Source organism: Oncorhynchus kisutch, linkage group LG29 (genome assembly GCF_002021735.2).
Source record: "Oncorhynchus kisutch isolate 150728-3 linkage group LG29, Okis_V2, whole genome shotgun sequence".
In the NCBI taxonomy this organism is placed as follows: Eukaryota; Metazoa; Chordata; class Actinopteri; order Salmoniformes; family Salmonidae; genus Oncorhynchus; species Oncorhynchus kisutch.
The window spans coordinates 1,890,985-1,915,416 of NC_034202.2; positions in this window are offsets into that span (position 1 = coordinate 1,890,985).

The window sequence follows — 24,432 nt, forward strand, 5'->3', positions numbered from 1 at the left end:
CTGTCAACAAAGTCAGAAATAGCATTATAAACATTCACTTACCTTTGATGATCTTCATCAGAATGCACTCCCAGGAATCAAAGTTCCACAATAAATGTTTGATTTGTTCCACAAAGTCGATAATTTATGTCCAAATACCTCCTTTTTGTTTGCGCGTTTATGACACAATCCAAACTCACGATGCGCAGGCAAGTCCAAGCGAAAGTTCAGACAAAAAGTTATATTACAGTTCTTAGAAACATGTCAAACGATGTATAGAATCAATCTTTAGGATGTTTTTATCATAAATCTTCAATAATGTTCCAACCGGAGAATTCCTTTGTCTGTAGAATTGCAATGGAACGCAAGCTAACTCTCACGTGAACGCACATGGTCAGCTCATGGCAACTCTGCCAGAGCCCTGACTCAATCCCCTCTCATTTTCCCCCACCTCACAGTAGAAGCCTCAAACAAGGTTCTAAAGACTGTTGACATCTAGTGGAAGCATTAGGAAGTGCAATATGTGTATCCGATAGGCAATGAGTTGAAAAAAACCTCAGATTTCCCTCTTCCTGGTTGGATTTGTTTATTGTTGTTTGTTTGTTTAACTTATATATTGCATACCATCTAAGTAGTCTGTTATTAATAAAGCATTGTGACTTAATAAGATGATGAGCGAAATGTCATCTATTGTGTGACGCACATTTTTTTGAGGGGGTGCCACCAAATCATGGGCTGGTGCCACCAACTGAAAAGGTTTGTGGCACCAGTGCCAGCAGGGGAACATGTTAGTCTGGAGCCCTGGGTTACTGTCAACTCTCCTTTAGACGTCTGAAGAGATCGGATGGGTGTGAGTACTGTAGGGGAAGCTAAATACCAAATTGCTAATGACAAATGTAGTCTTTTAAAAGGGGGGAGTCAAGCAGAGGGAAAGGAGCAAATTATTCGATTGGAATTAGTCCGAAGGAATGAACTATTAACAATCAGTTCATGTGTGGTGAGTGTTGTCACAAAAACAATGTGTGTGTGTGTTACCCTCCTACCTGCTTGTCTCCCTGTCTCCCTCTGCCTGACACTGAGAGGATGACGCAGGCCACTGTGTTCTGTTGGAGAGAGAGAGAACGAGGAGTGGGAGAGAAGAAAATAGACTGAAAGAAAGGGAGGATGAAAGAAAGGATGCTATAGAGCCAATAAGGAAGGGATAGGGCAGTGGGGAAGACACAGATAAAATAAGAGAATTAAGGAAAGTGCTAATGAAAGATAAGACAGAGAGGGGAGAAACATTGAGTGAGAGAGAGAACCATAGACGAAAGAAGAGACGGGGGAGATAAAGTAAGTGGAGCGAGAGAAATCAAATGTAAGGGAGAGAGACAGATCGCGAGGGTGAGGGATAGAGTGAGAGAAACAGAGAAACAGAGAGTAAGGAAAATAAAGAGAATGAGAAAGGGGAGATGTGAGAGAAACATAATTAAAGGGAAAAGACAGAACAAGAGAGAAAGGAGGGAGACAGAAAAGAGAGCAATTGAAAGAAACAAATGTAAGGGAGAGAGACAGCGACAGAGGCAGAGCGAGAGAGACAGAGTTAAAGAGAAGGAAAGTGGGAAAGGAGAGACAGTGAGAAAGTAAGAGAATCGGAATGTCAGGGAGAGAGACAGAGTGAGAGAGATAAACAGAATGTTAGGGAGAGAGAGTGAGAGGAATAGAGAGTGAGGGAGTGTGAGAAACAGTGAGTAAGAGAGAGACAGAGGGGAGAGATAAAGCGAGAGAAACAGAGTAAGGGACTAACGGAGAGAGAGAAAATGATAGAGAAACAGAATGCAAGGGAGAGAGACAGAGCAAGAGAGAGGGAGAGGCCTTTCTTCTGCGTGGAATGTCTAATGAGAGCCCTGCGGAGCCTGGGTCTGCGCGGCACGGCAGTAATGAACAGTGGCAGGCTCGCACGGCGCGCCCATGAGCTTTATTATTCACAAGCATACATCAGAATACGGCGGAGGAAATTATGCAAATGCAGGAAAGAGAGAGAGGGCGAGAGAGAAATGCAGAGAAGGTAGAGAGAGAGAGGAAAGGGAGGGGGTGCTGAAAGGAATGGGGGTGGTGGTGGATGCAGGGGCTAGTGGGGAGCTCTATCTAACAAATCTTAATCTTATATTGAAATAAAAAATGTGTTAAACTTATTTCAAATGTATAGACAGACACTGAAGAGTACGTTGTGTTTCTTTCTCTTTCCCTTTTGATTCGTCAAGGTGATGGGCTACGGTCTATTGAAATCAGTAAAAAATTATTAAAAAGGAGTGCAGTGCGGGTCTTGTGTGTGTGTGTTCGTATTTACGTGTATGATTGAGTGTATGTGTGTGCACGGCATGCAAGTGCAAATGCATGTGCACCTGCGTGAGTGTGTGAGTGTGTGTAGCCTCACATGTGTATGTGTTTGTGTGTATCTGAGTTCATTTGCATAGTCGTTGTGCTCTGAGATCAGTACTGGAGAGCGAATCACATTGCACAATTCCCCAGTACCCTCGGTGCCTGGAAGACTGGCAGGTCTTTCCATGTTGTTGTTTTCCCAGGTACTGGGGCATTGGATGAGTCCCACTCCCCAACCAATGCAGCTCTTCACTGGGCCCAGGGCTCAGCACAGCTGGGCACCCACACTGACACCTGATTCCTCGCAATCTGATGCCCACCCCTCATCCCCCTGGCACCACTATCACTACTATCACCAGTCAGCCACTGGCTGTTTGGCTAAGCACAGGAAGTCCAGCTTGCCCATGCCAGGGCTGCGTGTGGTACCCTTCATGAAGATAAGGAAAGTCAACTCAATGGAATATCGGAATATCAATGAAAGCACAAGCAACACTGTTACACACCTTCCTCCCTATGCTCATGTTTTCTTTCTCTCTCTCTTTTACTGTCCATGATCTCCTTTTTACTATAGCCCTTTCCCATTTTGAAACTTCTCCTCTCCTCCATCCCTCGCTTCCTCTCTCCATCCCGCCTCACTTTCTCTACTTGCCTCTCCTCATCTCTTTCCCTCTACCCGTTTCGCTGTGATTTTTTGGATGACGTCCCTCATCTCATGTTCCTTGACATCTCTTCTCTGAGGAGCCATGGAATCCCTTTTCCGTATCCATCCGTCTATCTATCACTACCTGGATATCATATTCCCTCCATCGCTTCCCATCCAGCAATTCATTCCTCTTTGTTCTCCTAACCAAGATCCTCGGTTCCTTCCAATCTCCCTCTTATCCTGTTTTATTAATGGGAAAGTGCTATCATCTGTATGACTCCCGCTCATTGCTGCTCCCCACTGTAACTTCCAGGGAACTGAAACGCTTGTAAGCAGGTGTCATGAGTGAAATGAATCACCGCTTGGAAGTTGTTGTTCCATATGGCTCTGTGAAGACTGAGGAGTCGTTTGATGTGTACCTCAAGTGGTTCAACTAGTGAACATGTCTAAGGCCATTGATTTACCTTGTGACGGAAATATGTTGTATCATCTCTTGCTTAGTGTCAAACTTGGATGCAGGTTACAACAGAGCTACACAGACAGCTTTGGTTCTGTAGGCCCATCCAAATCAGGTAGAGTGTACTGACGCAAGGGGAACATTACAATTTCCATATATTTGAGTCTAGCACCCTCCACCAGTGCAACCAGTCATAACAGATTTGGTTTCAATGAAGATGAAAGAGCAGTCGTACTGTGTGTGCGACAATATTATTAACAGTTAACCTTGATTTTCTTTGATGTTCCAAAGCTCTATCCGGGGTCATTTGAGCACTTCTGGGAACAGGGAATGGGGGAAAGGGACAATTTCAACTCCAGTGTTCCCCTTTATATTTCCACTGTGACCTTATCCAGTCACAGTGCTGGTAAGGCCTCTGCTCAACCCTCTTTGGTGTTTGCAGTCATTCTGACTACACAAAACTGCCCATATGAGGAAAGGCCCAAGACTGCAACCCAGGGTGCAGTATTAACAGCCATATCCTTGGCAGTTTGGATCCAGCACCAAAGACACTGGGAAGTCCTTAGCTAGCAGCCATTTTAGGTTCACTGTGATTGTCAAAAAGTGACATGTGCCATGACCTTGGTAAGTCATCAGAATAAAATTACATCAGAGCTTACGACAATTTAAAGCAGCTTCATGCTAGAAATATGAACACTTTAAGAAGACGAAACTAATCAGATGTCACTGAAAGTTGTGGAACAGATACGGGTGAAAATTTGAGTTAGAACTCTAGTTTAGAAGGCAGCCATTTTGTATTCTGGATTGCTTGGATTTTATTTCAAGGCATACTTTCACAGTCAGTGACCACTCAGACAGGTACACTGTCCATTAGATAGAGCCCCCACTCTTCTGTGTCCTGGGTCAATGGGAGAGGAAACACAAAGCATGTCCCCTCTTCTCCTTCTCTTTTGTAGCCATCAATCGCTCCATTACCCCGTGTCCATGTTTTGGGGATGCCATGGAGGGGGTCTCAAACTGTTTATACCCATCCTCTTTGCCCTGCCCTGCCCTCCATCTATCACTCTTCTCCTCTCCTCTCCTCTTTTAATTTTTTTTACTTCATTGCCAATGTATGTTTTTCATTTGTTAAAGGGTTAACTGTCAGCAGTCTCATGTGGAAGACATTCTCCTTTTTATTCACGTACCGATTCAAAACACACGCAATGTTGAAGTATGAGACACCTGTCTCGTTCCTGCATTCCGGCCCTGTCCGTGTGATGGAAGGTGATGCCCAGATCTCCTTGCTTTGCTCAAAATCTGAATGTTGCAAAAGGCTCATGAATAAGTAATATGTTTGGATTTAAAAAAAAATTAAACAAGGAAAGAAATATCGCCCCCAAAAATTGAAAATAATACAAAATTAAATAAAATTTTAAATACTGAATTTGGAATAATAAATAAACATTTTAATATATATATATATTTTTTTTAATAATTATTACCCGATATGGCATCTCATGTTAATCCATACAAATGAAGGCTCTAGGCCATATTGTTTTAGTGAGGAGCTGGGGGTTACATAGAAGAGTGCGTGTGTATGTGCGTGTGTGTGTGTGGTGGTGGGGGGGGGGGTATATTTACATGTGCATAGCATAAGTGCATGCATGTGTGCAAGTGTTTATTCCCAATCGTGCCTGTATGTCTCTCCATGTGCATGTATGGCTTACGTATTCGTCGCTGGGGGGAACCCATTAATTCCTTCCTTCACCTCCGTCACAGTGATATGTCAGTGGATGTGTACAATTAGTGATGCACTGTATCCCATTAATACTACGGAGTTACGAGCCTATGTGCATTGCTCTAGATAAGGACATCCTAAAACCTAAGAATAGGCATGATGATAGCGCAGTGCGGGATTCAGGGTAGGGTCTGGTCGGTTTACGGTTATGAAGATGTTACTCTCAGACTGTCCATCTCACTCGATGTGGAGGCACAGCCAGGCATTCATACCTGTTCCAACTGGGTATTGAATTTTGAGCACTGACCTCGACATGACCTACCCATAATGCACCATAATGCACCAGAATAATAGTGAAGACATCAAAACTATGAAATGACACATGGAATCTTGTGTCAAAAATATCTAATACAAATAAATGTAGTATCCAAAAAGTGTTAAATAAATCCAAATATATTTTATACTTGAGATTCTTCAAAGTAGTCACCCTTTGGCTACTTTGAAGAATCTCAAATATAAAATATATTTGGATTTGTTTAACACTTTTTTGGTTACTACATTTAAGCACATGACACATGATTCCATATGTGTTATTTCATAGTTTTGATGACTTCACTATTATTCTACAATGTAGGAAATAGTGAAAATAAAGAAAAACCCGTGAATGAGTAGGTCTGTCCAAACTTTTGACTGGTAGAGTATGTAAATAAATACTGTTAGTGAGTGTCAAGCGAGACTATAATGCACCTACCAATAGTTATAGTCATGTATATATTGTCTGATTCAGTCACGTAACTATTGCGTTCTGAACTTGTTTATGAATTAAATGCTGTGACAAGTAAGTGATTGGTTGCTGTTTGCTGCGGCACAACTTTCTTACAAGGTCAACATATGACCCTTGATGCATGAGTGAGAGTACTACAGCAAGCCCACTCCCTTAAGAAGTTGTACACTGAGAATCAGTAGTATGAACATCATTTATTTATGATTGACCATGAGTGTCTGTATATGTACTTCTCGGGCATGTGTGCAGTCCTGTGGTACATGCTGCATCCATGTGCTCCAGGTTGAGTAGGATAGTAGTGTGCATAGAACACACATAGTATGTTAAAAGTCTAGCTCCTGTGGAGAAACGCATGTCTCTGAAGTGGGTGAGTTTTGCTAACGCAATGTGATGCTTGCAGTGTGGTTTTGCTGTTACCTTCAGAGCTTCAGAATATGCTGCAGGCCAATACAAACTCTTCTCCCTCCATCGTCCTCTTCTGTCCCTCTTTATACTCCTATGACCTTCCCCTGTCTCCTTCTATCTCTCCTCTACTCATCATCCCCTCTGTATCTCTCCTGCTTTCTCTATCTCACCCTCGTTTGTTTCTCTCCCCTTTTTACCCCTCTCTTGTATCTACTCCTTCTCTACCTCTGTGTCCATCCCCCTCTCCATCCCCGTCTCTCTCCCCCACCCCTACACACCCTCTCTCATCTCCCATCCACCCTTCTGTCTCTCTCCAGACTCCTCCTCCTCTACTATCCAATTTCAGCCCTGTTTTTCCATCTAGCCAGATGGAGTCAGACACAGGTCCCTGGCTAGAGGGAGCTGGGCTGGGGATGGATGGGGCTACTGGAGGTGTATACCTGTGTCTGGATGCTGGCTGCTGGAAGTGGCGTTGCAGCCCAGTCTTCTATAATTAGGCTACTCACCAGTGTGCGTGGGTGTATGTTTGCATGATTGTGTGCTCGCGCCTCTAAGGCTGAGTTTACACAGGCATCGCAATTCTGATACTTTTTCCACAAATTGGTCTTTGGACCAATAACATCAGATGTTTTCACATCCAATGATTTTCAGAGCTGATCTGATCAGTCATAAGACAAAATATCAGAATTGAGCTGTCTGTGTAAACACAGCGTGTGTGTGTGTGCACGTGTGCGTGTGATGATAGCGTGTGTGTACCTTTATGGCTGCATTTAGACAGGCAGCACAATTCTGATCTTGGTCTTTTGACCAATTACATCAAATCTTTTCACACAGAAAACAGGAGCTGCCTCCACTATTCCAGCACCATTTCAACTTCAACATCATTAAATCACCTCTGCTTAGCCTAACAGTGACAACTAAAAGATACCAAAAAAAGTTGTCCAATCAAAGTAAGCTAAATATAATTTGGCTGTCTATGGTTCTGATTTCTCTGTGTGTGTGTTCGTGTGTGTGTTCGTGTGTGCATGCATTCATGCAAGTAGAAAAAACATGTTGACTCACCCTATTGTAGACAAACGCCAATGCCATCCTCCTCTCTTTCATGTTGGCGAAAATGGTCTATGACTGTCCTACGATTTTTGTTGTCCTAGGCTACCTGGCTAAAATGCTTGCTCGCTAGCCTAATTTGCTTTAATAATGGGCAACGGTGAGCCAGCTAGTTAACATTAGCCTTCTACATCTAGCTACATATCAAACTTACATCCTCTCAGGCCAGGGGAAAAACAATGTATGAATTTATGGTTGGATCTGAATCACCGTTATAATCATTGGCCAGTAGGGAGAAGTAAGCAAAACCACAAGTCCAAATCCCTACTTCTATCAATGGCTAATTTAGGAAAGGGAACATTTTACACAACGAGATGCAACAATTCAAGTTATTTCTGTCAATGACCTATGCTCTCAATGGGATTTGATAGGAGTGATGACAAATCCAAGATGGCTTCCCTTGACACTCATATGTGGTGCGCCAGGACCATTCACGGTTGAGCTCACTCAGTTTAGCGCAACACTGATTGGCTATTATTTTATACTTTTTCTTATCAAGGGAGGCCAAATGCTTGCTGGCTTCCCTTGCATTCAATGCTACAGGCGGCAAAAATGTCATCTTTTTGTCCAGCATCAGATAGATGGCCTGCACATACAGAGACAGAGGGGCGCTGTTTCACTCGCTCAGATGCTTTCTCCGGTGAGATGCATTCAGCCTCTTGCGAATTGAAGGAAAATTATGAAACACAGAGTGAGGAAAGATATATTGTGTTTTTTATTGGGACATTTTGCACACACACACACACACACAAACACACACTGCAATCAAATGGACATTCATACACACAGACAAACATAGACATGCAATAATAAAACATTAACTTAAAAACACTTACAAACACATGCAAGCCTTAGACACACATTCCACATGCCTCATACCTCATACCAAGCATAACCAGCCTAGTAAATGAAACCCAGGACAATCAAATTAGTATATGTTACGTTTGAATGAAAGGACGTACGACTCGAACGTCTAGTAACTCAAAGTTTGTTTGAATCTCACCAAGGACAATTTTAGGACAAAGCATTTTAGCTAATTAGCAACGTTGCAACTACTCACACAGGTTTTTCTACTTAACCCTTTAACGGCCCCTTTTTTCTGAATGACGTACCCAAAGTAAACTGCCTGTTGCTCAGGCCTTGAAGCCAGGATATGCATATAATTGGTACCATTGGAAAGAAAACACATTGACGTTTGTAGAAATGTTAAAATAATGTAGGAGAATATATAACACAATAGATATGGTAGGAGAAGATCCAAAGAAAAACAAAACAGAATTTTGTTTTTGAGAGAGAGACAATCCTCTTAGAATGGTAAGAATAAGGTCATATTGAAAATTTTATCCCTGGGTGCAATTCCCATGGCTTCCACAGGGTGCCAGCAGTCTATGTTCAAGGTTTCAGGCTTGTACCTTCGAAAACAAATAAGAAATATCAGTTTAAGTACAGGGACGCAGTCTTGGAAAATCATTTTCGCGCGCTATGAAGACAGGACGCACCTGCTAAAATCGGTTTCCTATTGAACATTCTTCTTTCAGTAAGAAATATTATAGTTTGATTACATTTTAGGGCATCTGAGGAGTAAATAGAAATATGTTGAAAGAAAGTTTAAGGGTAGATTTTCAGATACTGTCACGCCCTGACCTTAGTATTCTTTATTATTTTGGTTAGGTCAGGGTGTGACATGGGTGATATGTGTGTTTTTGTCTTATTCTAGGGTGTTTGTACTGACTAGGGTTTTTTGTAGATTTATGGGATTGTTTTCATCTAGGTGTTTATTTTGGTCTATGGTTGCCTAGATTGGTTCTCAATTAGAGGCAGGTGTTTATCGTTGTCTCTGATTGGGAACCATATTTTTCGTCAGCCATCTTCTTTGGGTATTTCGTAGTTTATTGCCTGTTATGTTGCGCTTAGCACATTGTTTATATAGCGGTCACGTTCGTCTTATTCGTTATGTTGTTTTTGTTTAAGTGTTCTTCGTGTTCATTAAAATAAGAAGAATGTACTCTAACCACGCTGCGCTTTGGTCTAATCCATACGACCATCGTGACAGATTCCTTTCTTTGCATGTTGAACTAGTGGATTACTCAAATCGATAGCTAATGTTAGCATTAATCTACTAATTAACGTCAGTCAAAACAAATTGCAATTTGTAACATATCATAAATTGTCATTTGTAACATGGATGATAGACATTCACAAATTAATATATAACATATGACACGTAACATATACTAATGGAGGGAGACAGATTTACTAGACTAAAGTCCAGGTTGCATAACATAAACACACAAACACATCCTGAGCTCCCCCTATGGGCCAAAGTCAGACAAAACCATCTTTCCTCTCCTCCCTCCTACCCCTCTACCCAAGAGTGTCTTTTTATGTCCACACAGGGGCTCTCTCTCCGGCAGCACCGCCACCTTTTGTAGCCCCCCTGTCCAGTCTCCTGTCTGCCTCCCTCCTCTCATCTCTCCCCTTCACCAAGCACCAGATGGCCTGTTGAGACCCAGCTGTGCAAACACAGACCAGGGGGGAGACACACCTGACACCTACCCACCATCAGCCCTGGACCTCCGGCCAGCTGAGGGAAGCGGGTGGGCGGGAGTGGTGGGGGGTTAGGGAGGAGGCCTTATTAACCTTTAACTCCTGGACCCAGTGTCGGGCCCAATCTTATATAGACTCAATGGAAAACCTCCAGAGATCCAGGGCTGTGTTCAATTCACAGCGTGTTTGGGAATGTTTGCATGGAAATTGACTTATCGACGCTGGCCAAAAACGGTTACATATTATTTGATTACTTGCAAAACTTTTTTATCGGACTGCACGCACCCCCCCCCCTCCCCTCTGTGGGCCAATGAAAGGTAGAGTGGGGTGGGAGGTGGTGGTGATGATGGTGGCTGCTGCAGTGCTTTCTGGGAGTAATGGCTCCAAGAGAAGGTTGTTTACTGATGGAACCCTCCCTGAGGTGGAAGAAGGGCAGCACAGCCCTGATTTAAAGGACCATACCTCTTCCTTATTGCCTCCTGGCTCAGGGTCCCCATAACCCCCACCCACACACAGCGAGAGGGAGAGAGAGAGCGACATGAAGTGTGATTTATGGGTTAACCACTTCTCCAATCTTTTGGGCCCTATAACAAAGAACACACAGCAAAAACATAAACATGATCAAATACAAATCTGAGAATCACCTATTAAAGACTACCAGAACCCACTGGATTCTCCAATTATATTGAAACAAATCAAATTTATTTATATAGCCCTTTTTACATCAGCTGATATATCAAAGTGCTGTACAGAAACCCAGCCTAAAACCCCAAACAGCAAGCAATACAGGTGTAGAAGCACGGTGGCTAGGAAAAACTCCCTAGAAAGGCCAAAACCTAGGAAGAAACCTAGAGAGGAACCAAGCTATGTGGGGTGGCCAGTCCTCTTCTGGCTGTGCCGGATGGAGATTATAACAGAACATGGCCAAGATGTTCAAATGTTCCTAAATGACCAGCATGGTCAAATAATAATAATCACAGTAGTTGTTGAGGGTGCAACAAGTCAGCACCTCAGAGGTAAATGTCAGTTGGCTTTTCATAGTTGACGATTGAGAGTATCTCTACCACTCCTGCTGTCTCTAGAGAGATGAAAACAGCAGGTCTGGGACAGGTAGCACGTCCGGTGAACAGGGCAGGGTTCCATAGCTGCAGGCAGAACAGTTGAAACTGGAGCAGCAGCACTGCCAGGTGGACTGGGGAAAGCAAGGAGTCATCATGCCAGGTATTCCCGAGGCATTGACCTAGGGCTCAGGTCCTCCGAGAGAGAGAAAGAGAGAATTCAAGAGAGCATACTTAAATTCACACAGGACACTGGATAAGACAGGAGAAATACTCCAGATATAAGACTGACCCTACAGGACAAAATATAAACCCTCCAACCCCAAAAGACCTGTGATGTTGATGGTCAAATTACTGTATGACAGACCACATTCACACTGTACACCCTAATTGACAAACACCAAAACAAAAGCAAAGTCTTCTCATGCTTTGTTGATTTCTAAAAACTCCATTTGGCATGAGGGTCTGCTATTCCAATTGATGGAAAGTGGTGTTGGGGAAAAACATACAACATTAAAAAATCCATGTACACAAACAACAAGTGTGCAGTTAAAATTGGGAAAAACACACATTTCTTTACACAGGGCTGTGGGATGAGACAGGGATGCAGCTTAACCTGTTGCGACGAGCAATCCCGTATCCGGGAGCGTAATTATAGCCTCAAGCTCATTACCATAATGCAACGTTAACTATTCATGAAAATCGCAAATTAAATGAAATAAATATATTGGCTCACAAGCTTAGCCTTTTGTTAACAACACTGTCATCTCAGATTTTCAAAAAATGCTTTGCAACCATAGCTACACAAGCATTTGTGTAAGAGTATTGAAAGCTAGCATAGCATTAAGCCTAGCATTCAGCAGGCAACATTTTCACAAAAACAAGAAAAGCATTCAAATAAAATCATTTACCTTTGAAGAACTTCCGATGTTTTCAATGAGGAGACTCTCAGTTAGATAGCAAGTGTTCAGTTTTTCCAAAAATATTATTTGTGTAGGAGAAATCGCTCCGTTTTGATCATCATGTTTGGCTGAGAAAAAAAAACGAAAATTCAGTCATTACAACGCAAACTTTTTTCCAAATTAACTCCATAATATCAACAGAAACATGGCTAAACGTTGTTTAGAATCAATCCTCAAGGTGTTTTTCACATATCTATTCGATGATAAGTCACTCGTGGCAGTTTGGTTTCTCCTCTGTTCAAAATGGAAACATGCACACACCTGGAGATTACGCAATAGTTTTGACGGAGGACACCGAGCGGAAACCAGGTAAATGTAGTCTCTTATGGTCAATTTTCCAATGATATGCCTACAAATACGTCACAATGCTGCAAACACCTTGGGGAAACGACAGAAAGTGTAGGCTCTCTCCTTGCGCATTCACAGCCATATAAGGAGACATTGGAAGACAGCGCCACAAAAATATGGCTCACTTCCTGTATGAAATTTCATCTTGGTTTCGCCTGTAGCATTAGTTCTGTGGCACTCACAGACAATATCTTTGTAGTTTTGGAAACGTCAGTGTTTTCCTTCCAAAGCTGTCAATTATATGCATAGTCGAGCATCTTTTCATGACACAATATCTTGTTTAAAACGGGAACGTTTTTCATCCAAAAATGAAATACTGCCCCCAGAGGTTCAAGAGGTTAAGACCCACCCTCTTCAACATATAGATTTCAAAAATGCTTTACGGCGAAAGCATACCTTACGATTATTTGAGAACATTGCCCAGCAGACAAATCATTACAACAGTAACCAGCCAAGTAGAAGAGTTACACAAGTCAGAAATAGAGATACAATTAATCACTTACCTTTGATGATCTTCATATGGTTGCACTCAGAAGACATAAATTTATTCCATAAATGTTCCTTTTGTTCTATAAAGTCTCTCTTTATATCCGAAAACCTCAGTTTTGTTCGCGCATTTTCTTCAGTAATCCACAGGCTCAAACGCAGTCAAAAAAATCCTAATTGTATCCGTAAAGTTCATAGAAACATGTCAAACAATGTTTATATTCAATCCTCAGGTTGTTTTTAGCCTAAATAATCAATAATATTTCAACCGGACAATAACGTCGTCAATATGAAAGTTAAACAAGAAACCACTCTCTCGGTCGTCCGCATGAAAATGCTTTGTGACCCGGAAGGGTCCACTCATTCAGACTGCTCTTACTCCCTCATTTCTTAGAATACAAGCCTGAAACAATTTCTAAAGACTGTTGACATCTAGTGGAAGGCATAGGAACTGCAATTTGAGTTGTAGTTAAGTCAATGCTAAGTCAATGAATACTGTCATGGCATTGAATAGAAAACTACAACAACAACAACAAAAAATCCTACTTCCTGAATGGATTTTTCTCAGGTTTTCACCTGCCAAATCAGTTCTGTTATACTCACAGACATTATTTTAACAGTTTTAGAAAATTAAGAGTGTTTTCTGTCCAAATCTACAAATTATATGCATATCCTATCTTCTGGGACAGAGTGGAAGGCAGTTTAATTTGGGCATGCTTTTCCTCCAAAATTCCAAATGCTGCCCTAGAGAAGTTAACAAGACATTTGTGGAGGGGTTGAAAAATGAGTTTTAATGCCTCCAACTTAACTGTATGTATACTTCCGACTTTAACTGTATATCAACGAATTGGCGAGGGCACTAGAACAGTCTTCAGAACCCGGCCTCACCCTTCTAGAATCTGAAGTTAAATGTCTATTGTTTGCTGATGATCTGGTGCTTCTGTCCAGATCAACCAAGGATGGCCTACAGCAGCACAGATTATGTTAGACCTGGGCCCTGACAGTAAATCTCAGAAAGACAAAAATAATGGTGTTCAAAAAAAATCCCAGTTGCCAGGACTACGAATACAAACTCCATGCAGACACCATTGCCCTAGAGCACACAAAAAAATATACATATCTTGGCCTAAACATCAGCTCCACAGGTAACTTCCACAAAGTGGTGAACGAGCTGAGAGACAAGGCAAGAAGGGCCTTCTATGTCATCAAAAAGAACATAAAATTTGACATACCAATTAGGATCTGGCAAAAAATAATTGAACCTGTTATAGAACCCATTGCCCTTTATGGTTGTGAGGTCTGGGGTCCGCTCACCAAGCAAGAATTCACAAAATGAGACAAACACCAAATAATGCATTCAGAGCAGGCCAATACCCGCTAAAGATCAAAATCCACAAAAGAGCTGTTAAATTCTACAACCACCTGAAGGAAGCGATTCCCAAACAAAGCCATAACCTACAGAGAGATTAACCTGTAGAAGAGTCCCCTAAGCAAGCTGGTACTGGGGCTCTGTTCACAAACCCAAACAGACCCCACAGAGCCCCAGGACACCAACACAATTAGACCAAACCAAATCACGAGAAAACAAAAAGATAATTACTTTACACATTGGAAAGAATTGAATGCTATTTGACCAAAACTTTAGGAAGGCTTTGGCTATGTACAGACTCAGTGAGCATGACCTTGCTATTGAGAAAAGCCACCGTAGGCAGACCTGGCTCTCAAGAGAGGACAGGCTATGTGCCCACAAACACAAGAAAAGTGCAACCAGTGAAGAACAAACATCATTGTCAATACACCCCATATCAAATCCAATCAAAGTTTATTTGTCAAGTACTCAAAATACAACAGTGCAGTGAAATGCTTACTTACAAGGCCTAAACAACAGTGCACATTTTAAGTTATAAAATAGGTGTTAGGTAAACAATAGATAAGTAAAGAAAGAAAAAGAAAAACGTAAAATGAAAATAGCAGTAGCGAGGTGGTACCGGTTCAGAGTCAATGTGCCGGTTAGTCGGGCTAATTGAGGTAATATGTACACGTAGGTAGAGTTAAAGTGACTATGCATAGATGATAAACAGAGTAGCAGCAGCGTAAAAGAGGGTGTATCCCGGAACATATTCCAGTCTGTGCTAGCGAAACAGTCCTGTAGTTCAGCATCTTTATTTATTTAACCAGGTAAGAACACATTTTCATTTACAGCAACAACATGGGGAATAGGTACAGGGGAGAGGAGGGGGATGAATGAGCCAATTGTAAGCTGGGGATGATTTATTCTTTTAGACCAGAGGAAAGAGTGCCTCCTACTGGCCCTCCAACACCACTTCCAGCAGCATCTGGTCTCCCATCCAGGGGCTAACCAGGACCAACCCTGTTTAGCTTCAGAAGCAAGCCAGCAGTGGGATGCAGGGTAGTATGCTGTGGTATCTGACCACTTCTTTATAGACCAAGTCACTGGTGCTTCCTGCTTTAATTTTTGTTGCAAGCAGGAATCAGGAGGATAGAATTATGGTCTGATGGAGGGCGAGGGAGAGCTTTGTACGCGTCTCTGTGTGTGGAGTAAAGGTGATCTAGAATTGTTTTCCCTCTGGTTGCGCATTTAACATGCTGATAGAAATGAGGTCAAACTGATTTCAGTTTCTCTGCATTAAAGTCCCTGGCCATTAGGAGTGCCGCCTCTGGGTGAGCAGTTTCCTGTTTGCTTATTTCATACAGCTGACTCAGTTTGGTCTTAGTGCCAGCGTCCGTCTGTGGTGGTAAATAAACAGCCACGAAAAAAAATTTGCTCTCTTGGCAAATAGTGTTGTCTACAGCGTATCATTAGATACTCTACCGCTGGTGAGCAAAATCTAGAGTCTTCCTTAGATTTAGTTCACCAGGTGTTATTTACAAATATACACAGACAGCCCCCCCTCGTGCTGTTCTGTCTAGTATATCCCACTAGCTGAATGTTTTCCATGTCGTCATTCAGCCACGAATCAGTGAAACATAAGATGTTGAAGTTTTTGATGTCCCTTTGGTAGGATATTCGTGATCATACCTCGTCTAATTTATTGTCCAATGATTGTACGTGGTAAGTAATATTGATGGTAAGGGCAGATTTCCCACTCACCATTGGAGGATCCTTACGAGGCACCCCGCCGTGTGCCCTCTATAGCTGTGTCTGCTTTTCTTGCCAATGACTGGGATTTCGGCCTTGTCGGGTATCTGAAGTACATCCTGTGCGTCCTGCTAATCCAAGGTCAGTGATCGCTGTCCTGATATCCAGAAGCTCTTTTTTTGCCATAAGAGACGGTGGCAGAAACATTACGTACAAAATAAGTTACAAGTAACACGAAAAAAACACATCATAGCACAATTGGTTAGTTGCCCATTAAATTTCTTCCGGCGCCATATTTATGTTTATTTAGTTTCACCTTTGTACTTGAACTTTATGCACATAAGACACATAAGACACTTGTAATGTCTTTATTATTTTGGAACTTTTGTGAGTGTAATGTTTAGTGTTGATTTTATTGTTTATTTCACTCTTTTTTTTTATCTAGTTCACTTGCTTTGGCAATGTTAACATATGTTTCCCATACCAATAAAGCCCTTAAATTGAATTTAATTTAGAGAGAGACATGCACACGCACACACACCATCCACCCTTCCCAGACAAAAGGCCTTGCTCAGCCCCAGTGAAACACAAGTGTGCTGCTCCACACACACTCACACAGACACTGACCATACACACCATCTGTCAGGGAGAGGTAGGAGAGGAGGAGGAGATGGGTGGGGCTGGGTGATGCTTTTCATTTAGAAGTTTGAAAGGGAATTATTGCTGGAGGTGTCGTAGAAGCCTTGTAGAGAGAGAGTTGCTCTGGCTGAATATCTGCATGTCAGCTATTGTGAGTTGTTTGCTGTACTACGATACTATCTCGATGTTCTTCAAATATAACAGAAAATGAAACCCAAGATACATTTGTCTTTTTTTCTGATTCTTCTGAAGGCTTTGGCAAACCATTCCTGTTCCATGGGTCTATGGTCGTCACAGTCTCATTCAGCACTTCGCTAATGTCACAGGGTTCAGAGTTCAATATTTACTCAGAGTGGGTTTCTGTGGCTGAGCTAAAGGAGACTTTCCCACCCGGTGCTGGACAGTGAACAGAGAGAGAGGGGGTGTGAGACGGAGAGAGAGCGAGATGAGAGAAGGAGAAAGAGAGAGAGAAAGATTTAGATGGAGAGATGAGAACGAGCGAGAAGGAGGAAGAGAGTAAAAGAGAAAAGTAGAGGGAGAAGGAGGGAGAGTAATGGAGGCACACACCTTATGCAAACAGGAACACCCAGTCAAAACCTCCCTGCAGCAGAGAAAATACGCCCTACACATGCCCCATAAACCTTTCCCCAAAGCTTCGTGGGATAGCCGCCATGATTCCTTGTTTTGGAGTTGCACAAGAGTCTGTTCTGTTTGTCCTTACTGTTGATTCTTGAAATTCTGGACGACCTTTTAAAACATCTCGCTCTTTATTTTTAGGAATTTCATTTGAACTGACCACAATGGCTTCCTCTTACATGGGCCTGGCTTCCTAGAGCCTTCGTAGCGTTAACGTCATCAGGTGCATTGGTAGCATCCAAGCTGTTTTCCCAAAACACACGCATGCACACAGAGACACACACACACAGCAAACAATGTCACAGGAAGGCAAACAGGATCATCAAGGACACCAACCACCTGAGCCACAGCTCAACGTGCTATAATTTTTTTAATGTTTTATTTTATTTCACCTTTATTTAACCAGGTAGGCAAGTTGAGAACACCTTTATTTAACCAGGTAGGCTAGTTGAGAACACCTTTATTTAACCAGGTAGGCTAGCTGAGAACACCTTTATTTAACCAGGTAGGCCAGTTGAGAACACCTTTATTTAACCAGGTAGGCCAGTTGAGAACACCTTTATTTAACCAGGTAGGCCAGTTGAGAACACCTTTATTTAACCAGGTAGGCCAGTTGAGAACAAGTTCTCATTTGCAACTGCGACCTGGCCAAGATAAAGCATAGCAATTCGATACATACAGCAACACAGAGATATACATGGACTAAACAAAACATAGTCAATAATGCAGTAGAACAAAACAAAACAAGAAGTATATATACAGTGAGTGCAAATGAGGTAAGATAAGGGAGTTAAGGCAATAAATAGGCCATGGTGGCAAAGTAATTAAAATATAGCAATTAAACACTGGAATCATCCAGAAGGCGAGGTCAGTACAGATGCATCAAAGCTGGCACCGAGAGACTGAAAAGCAGCTTCTAACACAAGCCCATCAGACTGTCAAATAGCCATCACTAGCCGGCCTCCACCCAGTACCCTGCCCTGAACTTAGTCACTGTCACTAGCTGGCAATTCCGGTTACTCAACCCTGCACCTTAGAGGCTGCTGCCCTATGTACATAGACATGGAATCACTGGTCACTTTAATAATGTTTACATGCAGTTGTACACGTGTCATATGTACAGTTGAAGTGAGAAGTTTACATACACTTAGGTTGGAGTCATTAAAAATTGTTTTCAACCACTCCAAACATGTCTTGTTGACAACCTAATGTTTTGGAAAGTCAGTTAGGACATCTACTTTGTGCATGATGCAAGTCATTTTTCGAACAATTGTTTACAATTGACTGTGCCTTTAAACAGCTCGGAAAATTCCAGAAAATATGTCATTGCTTTAGAAGCTTATGATAGGTTAATTGACATCATTTGAGTCAATTGGAGGTGTACCTGTGGATGTATTTCAAGGCCTACCTTCAAACTCAGTGTCTCTTTTCTTGACATCATGGGAAAATCAAAAGAAATCAACCAAGACCTCAGAAAAACAATTGTCGACCTCCACAAGTCTAGTTCGTCCTTGTGAGCAATTTCCAAACGCATGAAGGTACCACATTCATCTGTACAAACAATAGTATGCAAGTATTAACACCATGTTACCATGCAGCTGTCATATCGCTCAGGAAGGAGACGCGTTCTGTCTCTTAGAGATTAAGGTACTTTGGTGCGAAAAATGCAAATCAATCCCAGAACAACAGCAAAGGACCTTGTGAAGATTCTGGAGGAAACAGGTACAATGTATCTATACCCACAGTAAAATGAGTCCTATATTGACATAACCTGAAAGGCCACTCAGCAAGGAAGAAGCCACTGCTACAAAACTGACATAAAAAAGCCAGACTACGGTTTGCAACTGCACATGGGACAAATATCATACTTTTTGGAGAAATGTCCTCTGGTCTGATGAAACAAAAATAGAACTGTTTGGCCATAATAACCATCGTTATGTTTGGAGGAAAAAGAGGGGGGGCTTGTGCCAAAGGCTTTTATTGACAATTACTTGAAGTTGATGCAAAGAGTCAATATTTGCAGTGTTGACCCTTATTTTTCAAGACCTCTGCAATCCGCCCTGGCATGCTTTCAATTAACTTCTGGGCCACATCCTGATTGTTGGCAGCCCATTCTTGCATAATCAAAGCTTGGGGTTTGTCAGAATTTGTGGGGTTTTGTTTGTCCACCCGCCTCTTGAGGATTGACCACAAGTTCTCAATGGGATTAAGGTCTGGGGAGTTTCCTGGCCATGGACCCAAAATATTGATGTTTTGTTCCATGAGCCACTTAGTTATCACGTTTGCCTTATGGCAAGGTGCTCCATCATGCTGGAAAATACATTGTTTGTCACCAAACTGTTCCTGGATGGTTGGGAGAAGTTGCTCTCGGGGGATGTGTTGGTATCATTCTTTATTCATGGCTGTGTTCTTAGGCAAAATTGTGAGTGAGACCACTCCCTTGGCTGAGAAGCAACCCCACACATGAATGGTCTCAGGATGCTTTACTGCATGACACAGGACTGATGGTAGAGCTCACCTTGTCTTCTCCGGACAAGCTTTTTTCCGGATGCCCCAAACAATCGGAAAGGGGATTCATTAGAGAAAATGACTTTACCCCAGTCCTCAGCAGTCCAATCCCTGTACCTTTTGCAGAATATCAGTCTGTCCCTGATGTTTTTCCTAGAGAGAAGTGGCTTATTTGCTGCCCTTCTAGACACCAGGCCATCCTCCAAAAGTCTTAGTCTCACTGTGCGTGCAGATGCACTCACACCTGCCTGCTGCCATTCCTGAGTAAGCTCTGTACTGGTGGTACCCCAATCCCGCAGCTGAATCAACTTTAGGAGACGGTCCTGATGCTTGCTGGACTTTCTTGGGCCCCCTGAAGCCTTCTTCACAACAATTTAACTGCTCTCCCTGAAGTTCTTGATGATCCAATAAATGGTTGATTTAGTTTCAATCTTACTGGCAGCAATATCCTTTCCTGTGAAGCCCTTTTTGTGCAAAGCAATGATGACGGCACGTGTTTCCTTGCAGGTAACCATGTTTGACAGAGGAAGAACAATGATTCCAAGCACCATCCTCCTTTTGAAGCTTCCAGTCTGTTATTCGAACTCAATCAGCATGACAGAGTGAACTCCAGCCTTGTTCTCGTAAACACTCTCACCTGTGTTCACGAGAGAATCACTGACATGTCAACTGGTCCTTTTGTGGCATGGCTGAAATGCATTGTTAATGTTTTTGGGGATTCAGTTCATTTGCATGGCAAAGAGGGACTTTGCAATTAATTTAAATGAATCTGATCACTCTTCATAACATTCGGGAGTATATGCAAATTGCCATCATACAAACTGAGGCAGCAGACTTTGTGAAAAATAATATTTGCGTCATTCTCAAAACTTTTGGCCACGACCGTATGTTGTGGGGGTGCTTTGCTGCAGGAGGGACTGGTGCACTTCACAAAATAGATGGCGTCATGAGGATGGAAAACGATGTAGATATATTGAAGCAACATCGCAAGACATCAGTCAGGAATTTAAAGCTTGGTCGCAAATGTTCTTCCAAATGGACAATGACCCAAAGCATACTTCCAAAGTTGTTGCAAAATGTCTTAAGGACAACAAAGTCAAGGTATTGGATTGGCCATCACAAAGCCCTGACCAAATCCCATAGATAATTTGTGGGCAGGACTGAAAAAGTGTGTGCGAGCAAGGAGGCCTACAAACCTGACTCAGTTACACCAGCTCTGTCAGGAGGAATGGGCCAATATTCACCAAACTTATTGTGGGAAGCTTGCGGAAGGCTACCTGAAACATTTGACCCAAGTTAAAGAATTTAAAGGCAATGCTACCGAATACTAATTGAGTGTATGTAAAGCTTCCGACCCATGGGAATGTGATGAAAGAAATAACTGCTGAAATAAATAATTATTCTACTATTATTCTGACATTTTATATTCTTAATATACAGTGGTGATCCTAACTGACTTAAGACAGGGAATTTGTACTAGGATTACATGACAGGAATTGTGAAAAACTGATTTTAAATGCATTTGGCTAAGGTGTATGTAAACTTCCGACTTCAACTGTATATACTGTGTTCTAGTCAATGTTATCCTATTCAACTATTGCTGTATATATACTATTCTATCCTACTTATTCTTCAGATATACTACATATACTATCCACATACCGTCCATATTGTCTATACATCCCATATCCATAATGTTTACACATATACTGTATGTATATATTACTCATATTACTCGTATTTATATATTTCTTAATTCCATTATTTTACTTTTGGATTCATGTGTATTGTTGTGAATTGTTAGATATTAGTGCACTGTTGGAGATAGGGACAAAATCATTTCACTATACCAGCAATAACATCTGCTAAATAAGTCTATGAGACTAATGCGATTTGATTTGGCCACACATACAAAGCCATCCAACCCCCCAAATCCTCACACCTACAATAGCCACTCATGGAGTTGAATGCAACACTCCCAGCTACTGTACACTGAACAAAACTATAAACGCAACATGTAAAATGTTGGTCCTATGTTTCATGAGATGAAATAAAAGATCCCAGAAATGTTCCATACGCGCAAAAATAATATTTATCTCAAATGTTGTGCACTAATATGTTTACATATTCGCTGTTAGCGAGCATTTCTCCTTTGCCAAGATAATCCATCCACCTGACATGTATGGCATATCAAGAAGCTAATTAAACAGCATGATTATTACGCAGGTGCACCTTGTGCTGGGGACAATTAAAGGACACACAAAATTCAGACAACACAATGCCACAGATGTCTCAAGTTTTGAGGGAGAGTGCAATTGGCATGCTAACTGCAGTAATTTTAAATTGTACCTTTATTTTACTAGGCAAGTCAGTTAAGAACTAATTCTTATTTTCAATGACGGCCTAGGAACAGAGACGCACAGCAGGTTAACTGCCTGTTCAGGGGCAGAACGACAGATTTGTACCTTGTCAGCTCAGGGGTTTAAACTTGCAACCTTCCAGTTACTAGTCCAACACTCTAACCACTAGGCTACCCTGCCGCCCCAGTTAACTGTCTACCAGTAAGTTACCATAAAGTTACCATAAACAAAACAGTTTCATGCCGTTACTGTAATCTATTGACGGGTACCATTACTGGTACTGTAATCCATTGAGGGTACCATTACTGGTACTGTAATCCATTGAGGGTACCATTACTGGTACTGTAATCCATTGAGGGTACCATTACTGGTACTGTAATCTATTGACGGTACCATTACTGGTACTGTAATCCATTGACGGTACCATTACTGGTACTGTAATCCATTCACGGTACCATTACTGGTACTGTAATCCATTGTGGGTACCATTACTGGTACTGTAATCCATTGAGGGTACCATTACTGGTACTGTAATCCATTGACGGTACCATTACTGGTACTGTAATCTATTGACGGTACCATTACTGGTACTGTAATCCATTGACGGTACCATTACTGGTACTGTAATCCATTGACGGTACCATTACTGGTACTGTAATCTATTGACGGTACCATTACTGGTACTGTAATCTATTGACGGTACCATTACTGGTACTGTAATCCATTGTCAGGGGTAGAGTTGATTGAATTCAGGTGATGTTGCAATGCATATAAAATAACAAAACTTTTCTGACTTGCTTTAGAGGATGTGCTTTGATTTTGTGTGGTACTCCATTTGAAAATTCTCAAGTACAGTAAATTAACTATTTGTTTTATATTTTCACGTTATTCATAACTTGTTTTGTGCATAATGTTGCTGCTACCATCTCTTATGATCGAAAAGAGCTTCCGGATGTCAGACCTGCGATTACTCACCTCAAATTGGACAGAGAGTTTTTCTTCAATGACTCTAACCCTTTAATGAGTCGGACGGGAGCAATATACTACAGACACCCGACCTGGCCCAGATCCCCGTAATTCACTGGAGAAGGAAAGTGAGATTTAGTGGAAAAAAGATCAGGGTGCCTGGTGAGGATCAGGCGAAGCCTAATATGCCTTCTCCTTCCGTCCTGCTAGCTAACGTTCAATCAAATGGAAAATAAATGGGACGAATTGAAAGCACTTTTGTCCTACCAACAGGACATTAAAAACTGTAATATCTTAATATGGTGGCTGAACGACGACATTATATCAGGTATGAAGGTAAGACCGAGATGCAGGCAACAACAAATTAACAATGGTTTAATAATCCAACAAGGGCAGGCAAAAGACAGGCCAAGGCGTGCAGGGGTCAGTAAACCAGAGGTGGGTCAACGGTACCAGACGGCAGGCAAAAGACAGGCCAAGGCGTGCAGGGGTCAGTAAACCAGAGGTGGGTCAACTGTACCAGACGGCAGGCAAAAGACAGGCCAAGGCGTGCAGGGGTCAGTAAACCAGAGGTGGGTCAACAGTACCAGACGGCAGGCAAAAGACAGGCCAAGGCGTGCAGGGGTCAGTAAACCAGAGGTGGGTCAACAGTACCAGACGGCAGGCAAAAGACAGGCCAAGGCGTGCAGGGGTCAGTAAACCAGAGGTGGGTCAACGGTACCAGCCGGCAGGCAAAAGACAGGCCAAGGCGTGCAGGGGTCAGTAAACCAGAGGTGGGTCAACGGTACCAGACGGCAGGCAAAAGACAGGCCAAGGCGTGCAGGGGTCAGTAAACCAGAGGTGGGTCAACGGTACCAGACGGCAGGCAAAAGACAGGCCAAGGCGTGCAGGGGTCAGTAAACCAGAGGTGGGTCAACGGTACCAGACGGCAGGCAAAAGACAGGCCAAGGCGTGCAGGGGTCAGTAAACCAGAGGTGGGTCAACGGTACCAGACGGCAGGCAAAAGACAGGCCAAGGCGTGCAGGGGTCAGTAAACCAGAGGTGGGTCAACGGTACCAGACGGCAGGCAAAAGACAGGCCAAGGCGTGCAGGGGTCAGTGAACCAGAGGTGGGTCAACGGTACCAGACGGCAGGCAAAAGACAGGCCAAGGCGTGCAGGGGTCAGTAAACCAGAGGTGGGTCAACGGTACCAGACGGCAGGCAAAAGACAGGCCAAGGCGTGCAGGGGTCAGTAAACCAGAGGTGGGTCAACAGTACCGGGCGGCAGGCAGGCACAGGGTTAGGGTAGGCAGAGGTCGGTAATCCAGAGGTGGGGCAAAGGTACAGGTAGACAGACAAGCTCAGGCTCAGGGGCAGACAGAGTGGT